Source organism: Gordionus sp. m RMFG-2023, chromosome 3, assembly GCF_954871325.1.
Source record: "Gordionus sp. m RMFG-2023 chromosome 3, tfGorSpeb1-WG-v2, whole genome shotgun sequence".
NCBI lineage: Eukaryota > Metazoa > Nematomorpha > Gordioida > Chordodea > Parachordodidae > Gordionus > Gordionus sp. m RMFG-2023.
The window spans coordinates 38,152,257-38,159,464 of record NC_088777.1 but is presented as its reverse complement, the minus strand read 5'-3'; positions in this window follow the sequence as shown (position 1 = coordinate 38,159,464).

Genomic DNA, 7,208 nt, shown 5'->3' with positions numbered 1-7,208 from the left:
AACAGGTTTTTGAAATTGGCCCTTTTGTTAATAATTTTTATTGATATCGCCAAGCCAAGATACTATTATTCACTAATAAACTATTTAAATATTTTAGAAAAAATTTTCAAAATTATCTAGATTTGTTTAAGAAGTAAACTTTGCATTACAATATATTTATTTTTACTTTCTTTTTGGTAAAATAGGAAAAAATGTAATCATTCCAAAATTACTATATTTTTTTTTAAAAAAAAAATTATTTTATCGTTCAAAACAAAAAAAAGTTTAATAAATTAAGAGAATTTACGCATAATTTTAATTTTTTTATAGAAATTTTTCTAACCAACTAATATTTTTTAATTTTTATAAAAAAATAATAATTATAGGATTGCTTTTAATCTCTAATTTTTTAAATATTTTATATAATTTATGAAAGGATTTTGTATAATTCCGATACTTTTTAATTGTTACAATATGTTTTAATTATTATATTATTTGGATTGGATTAAATATATAATTAAGTTTTCATTTATCGTAAGGGCGAAATATAGTGATGTCGTACAAGCAATGCGTAAGTTATCGCTAAATGATGGCATAGCTGTATAATTGAACATTATATATCCAAAATGTTTATTAAATTAAACAAAATTATGTTTTTATATATATAATTAGCTTCAATTTATAAATATTATTATAATTTGAACAATAAACAAATTCTATACGTATCATTATTAAAAAATAAAAATGCATTTCAATTTATTATAGCTTAAAAAACGAATGGTTCAGGAAACCCCTTGAAGTGTTTTGCCTAACCCCACTATTGGGGCTTGTTGGACAAAATTTTCACTTTACAAAAATTAAATTGCAAAATTATGATTTTATAAGGTCCCTTTATTGAGTATAGTTTTAGGTATCTATTCATAAATTATTTTTTATAATATCTAAAAAAACAGGGTAGCTATAACCGATTTTGCAAAAATCGGTTCGATTGGCCCCAGTCTCCCCTAATTTAAACAGTGTGATACGGTACGACTATTTTTTCGCTTGTTGTAAAGGAGTCATACACGGATGGGGGGGGGGGAAGGGGGGTTACGATGCAATTGCATCTTTGAAATTTTAAGTAGAAATAACTCAGAAATGATTTGAATACTATAAAATATTTGCAGGGTACAAATGCTGTTTGATCCATTTGTAACCCTGAATCCTTTGATTGTAAATATTAATTATATTTTATTTATATTTGGATTTTTATATTATTATATGTTTGATTTTTATTTTTAATAGATATTGTTTTTTTATATACCTTTTATAATGTCATGTTACACGATATTTTACTTAATAAATTAAAATACTTAATTTATTTGTTTTGAATCAAATATAATCTGTTTATAAAATTAACCCTTTAAAGCCCAACTTTTTTTGTAACGACTAAAAAAAAACTTTTTAATAAATTCTTTATTTATATTCTCCTTAGATATAAAATTTTTGATTCAAATTTTATTTTATAATGTATTTAATATTTATATATGAAGTAATACCAATTAGCAATACCAGACACAAATATAATATTATTAAGAATAAAAAATTGACAAATTTAATCCACTTGTAATATGTATATAAAAACTAAAAGAAATAAAATGTTATAATTTGGCCAAAATCGGAACATAAAAATGGCAAAAAGTTAAAAGAAATAAAAATTTTGTAATTTGGCCAAAATCGGAACATGAAAATGGCAAAAAATTAAAACATATTGAAATACAAGCAAAAACATATGTTAGCCTGACTATTACTTAGGTATGTATTCTTTTTAAAGAAGAAAATGTTTTTCATTGGTAGAAGCACTAATGGGTAGCTTCCAAAATAAATAATTTTAATATATTAGGAAAATATTTTAAAATGTTGAAATTATGCAAAACATCTATTATTTTAGAATCTTAATATCGTAGTTTGCATTTAGTTAGTAATGCATCATGAGGTTTAATATCTTCACAATAAAAAACTTCCAATATTTAATTTTTTTTTCTCTGAATCTATTTGAAATAGATTCATAAGTGCGGTAATAATATTAGTAGATTTATAAGTACTGAGCCTGATGAATCAAGAATTTCCTTAATTTGAATAATAAAATTATTTAAGAGAAGGTTAAAGAAATTTATTTCATAGTATTCTTCGACTGAACCCTATATTAATATTAAAATGATAGGTTTGCTTTACTGCGAGTCGAGGTAGGCAAATATTAAATTCATAGACTCTGCTTTTGATTCAACAATGACCTATCATTTATGAAATTGTCGCCCCCATTTACTTAAGTTTGAATATAATTCTTTCAGCTATTCTCATGTCTCATTAAAATAGATGTTTCAAATATTTTACATTAAATACTTGTATAATTAAAAAATTTCTTAATACATTCTTATGTAACTAAAGAAATTTGGTTGTAGTATTGTCAATAATCTGTCTGCTTCTGAAGAAATGTCTTTTTCAGTCCATTGAGTTATTTCAATAAAAGAATTTATAATAGGCTCTTCTAACACCATAAAAGCCTTTACATTTTATGGTGAAAGATTCATATGGGCAAGATTTTGTAACATTTTTCTCCATGTTGGTCAAGGAACTTTAGATATAATTCTGTTTATTATATTTAGCGTCTTGGGATATCTAAATATCTCATATATGCTAGATATTTTGCCTAATCTAAATAAGAAATTTTAAAAAATAAACAAAAAAAGATTTATTATTTATTCTAAGGTATTCTTGGACTGACTACCTAAGCAATTTGATATCAATGGTACAGAACATGAATCAGAATATGTCAAGTTCAATGAGCAGCACAGTGCACTAGTCGTTATACATTTCCTTTTTATAAAGCCTTGATTGATTTGAGTTAAAAAAATTATGTGCAATTAAATAAAAATATTTAAAAAATAATAATATTTAAAAATAAGACAAATTGTCATGTGATAAAACGTAACATTATCAAGAGTCGCGTTATCACGTGTCGTGTTACGCGTCTTATCACGAATCGTGTTATTTATCGTTGCATTATTAGAGGTCGCCTTATCAAATGGAGTGATAAAGTGTTATTGTGATAAAGTGAAGTATGATAAACTGACTCTAGGCTTTAAAATCATTTTAATTATTAATATCTTAATTTGTAATAAAAATAATATATGTTGTGCAATTATGCTTGTTATATCTTATTTTAATTATTTATTTTGATAGGGTACGAAAATAAATTACGAATATTTTAGATAAAATATCCTACTTTTTAGAGGAACGATTTGTATAGTTACCTTTTCCATTTCTACATATGATTCAAAAATAATTTGTTACGAAATTAACAATTGGTCATTATATTACATTTTTAGATTCTTGCAAAAATATGTCATATCAAATATTATATTTGCATTTTTATATGTTTTCCAAGATTTTTGAAAAACGGGTGTTTTAAAAAGTTTGTTATAAAAAACTATAAAAGAATTATCTATAAATATGATTATATCATAATATTTTAACAAATCATCTTGAATAATTATTTCATTTAAAATAAAATTTTATTATTTTTTTAATAAAAAAATGAGGCTTGTTTTTAGCTAGCAAATTCATCTAGGTTTTAATTTTTTTATAATGGTTAAATATCATAGCCACAGGCGCGTAACCAATGGGGGATCGCAAATTTGACTGTTTTCATAAATATCATTTAAAGCTAATAGAAATTTTACCCCCCCCCCCCCCCCAGTCAAAATTTTGGAATATCAATCAGAGTTTATCTTTGTTGCTAGTTGCATTAATAAATTATTTTCCTATAGCTCACTACTTTGTAGAAATTTGCAAAAACAAATTTGGTTCAGGTTATTGATATGGAGGAAAATATATATGAACAAGTAAATACAATAAGATTGAATGTAGTTGAATATTTTTATAATACTTATCTAGGCGTTGAATCAAATATTGAATCTTATGATATAACACTAATTAAACCTAGTCTAGCACCTAGGAAATTATTGAGATGTAATATAAATGTTGACTCAACTGAAGAATATTATAAAATATCCATTTTCAGCTTATTCTTAGATACTTATTTTATCGCAAATAAAAGTACGGTTTTTAAATAAAAAAAAAACAAGTCTTTAGCAATCTTCAGATTATATTACCTAAACACCCTTCTTCGGTTTCTGATGCCACTATTGGTAAACTTAAATATTTGGCAAAATTTTATTCCTTATGATATTGATACTGAAATAAATTTAATCAGTGAATTCGAATTGTGGTATACTACGTTTTGTTATTTTACCTGAGCATGCTATTGATGCGCTTAATTTGTGTATCAGTTTCCAAATATTTTGAAGTTGTTTTATTTTGCCTATTATAACATGTACGAATGAAAGGACCTTTTTCAACTTGAGAAGGTTGAAAACATTTTTACAAAATACTACTTCCAAATCTCGGCGGTTAGCTCTATTAAATATCCACAGAGATTTGGTTCCAACGACAAACGAAATTCCTGATGAATTGGCAAATTTCCTATGAAAATTAAAAATCACATTTATAGTATTTAATAAATTTTTTGTATAATTTTGTATTTAATAAGAAGTAATAACTTGTTTTTTTAATTATTTTTTACTCAATATTTTATATACAGTACAATTAGTATTTACAATAAAATAATTTTATTCTACCTATATTGTATGAGAATTTAATTTAAGGCTTGTTTAAAGCAAATTTAATAAAAATGACACTAGAATTTATTTCAATTTTATATTTAAATTTTTTTTATTAAATATAATAGACATAATAAAAAATAGGGTTATAACCTTTATTTCTTCTTAAGGCTGTGTCCAAAATCTAAAAATAAATAAATAAATTTTCAAGAAAAAATAACATAAGCTATTTTTAATGTAAAAATAAAATAGTGTCCTATTTCATTTTTCTTTATTTATAAAAATTTATTTTTTTAAAAAAATAATAAAAATAATAAATTCGAATAAAAATTTATTTATTTGTGAAAGTATAAATTTTTTTAGTAAGTACAATTTTTATATAATACTGTTAATTTTTATAAATTTACTAACCAAAACGATTATAGCCTTTTATATTATAAATATATTTTTTAGTGTCAGAAAATAATTTTATGGAGGAAACATAAGACTGCACAGGAATCTCTTGTGCTAAAATGATTTAAAATTTAGAGATATAGGAAAATTTGGGAGGAAATAGGAAAAACATATAACTTGAATTATGATCAAGTGAAGAAGAAATTTTTAGCTGTAAAGGCTAAATTTAATAAATTATATGCTCTCATCCAACAAAAATCTGGTAAATATAAAAATTATATATATAAATTATAAAATAATTAATATAAAAAGTAAGAATTTGAACAATATTTATGGTTAAAAGAAAATGTTGATATTATCAAATTTTATGAGTCAAGTTTTAAATTATCACAGACAGAGGTAAAATATTAAAAGACAAAAATATGAAATAATTTTTATAGATTTAAATAAAATAAAGCTTAATGATAGACATCATATGATGGGGTTTTATCAATCTTATTTAAATCAAACTGATGCCATGTCAATAGAAATAGAAGATATTTTTAAAATTAAAAACTATTTTGTGAAAATTTAGCTTCATTTATATAAATTATCCTTATTATTGTATTATATTATTTCTATTACAATTTTATTATATAACTCAAATATAATAATTTATATATATATTTAAGGAAAAATTTAAATAAAGTATTATTGGTTTTCCAATTGTTTATTAAATGTTGATGCAATTATTTACAACATATATGTATTTATTAAGTATATAAATAATATTTAATATAACCATTATCAAATAATAGGTTCATGTAAAGTTTAATAACTGAAAGGTAATATAAAATAATAAATAGAATTAATTATTTATCTTTTAATAAATAACTAATAATTGAATCATATCAAGCATTTTGAATATTTTTATTATAATCTTAATAAAACTTGAATGTGTCCAAAATGTTTTGTCATTAATTTGCAAAAATTTTAAAATTATAAGGACAAAACATTTTGGACCTCAAATATCCAAAGCGCGAATAAGTAAATAAAAACTAAAAATATTAATATAATTATTATTGAATTATGAATAATTTAATAGAATAGCTCAAACATATGACCTGGCCGGACGCCGAAAAAAATATGGCCAAAAGCTAGCAACGCCCACCAAAAAATTCCCCCTCCCCCTAGAGAACAATCTTGGATACACCACTGCCAACTCATACAAATTTATCATATAATTATTGGCGCCCGCCTTTTAGCTTTATCAAAGCCTGACGGTGTCATCCGTCTAATAATAATTTTTTTAGAAGGTTAATTGCTAAGATTATCATGGAGCAATCAGTATATTTAACTCCTACCAACTGGGATTCAGTATCAAAAAATGGCTGTGAAATAGCTTCATATGCCCGAAGGATATATTAAGACCCCCCCCCCCCCCACCCTCCCCCCCCACCAAATTCTATTTTCTGCAAGCTTGATCTTAGAACGCTTTTAATATTTTAAATTGACACGAATTTTTTATTTTTATTAAATCTTTCCTAATTTTTCTAAATTTATTGAATTTTATATGTGTTCTCTACTCCTTTTCGGTCCAAAACCTATAATAAAAGGGTATCCAACAAGGTAATCCTTTTTTGTTTGGGCATCCATAATTTAGCAAAACAAAAACAAAATATAGTTTTTACTATCATCTTAAGGGTATTTATATAGTGGTACCTTATGCGAGCCATCTTCTTATGTTCTTAACAAAATTATTTACTTTGACGTTGTGACAACTCCCCGCTCGACTTTCTCTCAATAAGTCCAAAACCTGGATTTGCTTTTTAAACAGCGAATCCGCCGATTTAGTTGGCTACAAAATAGCGCAATACGATAGTTTAACATAATAAGATTCTCTTATAGTTAATACCTCGATGTCAGATGAAGATTTTAATAAAAAAATTATAACTTTTTCAAAATTTCTGCAATATTTTAAGCTACCCGCACATCAAAGTTTAATTTTAATTTATAAATGGTTATACATTATAAAATTTTTCACATTTTTTAGACCCTTCTCTTTTTTTTAATAATACTGTTTTTACTGATTAATGGCAGTTAAATTTTAAATTTTTTTAAAATTAATTTAACTTGGCTTCTTCCGAAGTGCCTGCAAAATCTGGTGGGCTAGATCTTTTCCCACTCCATCATATA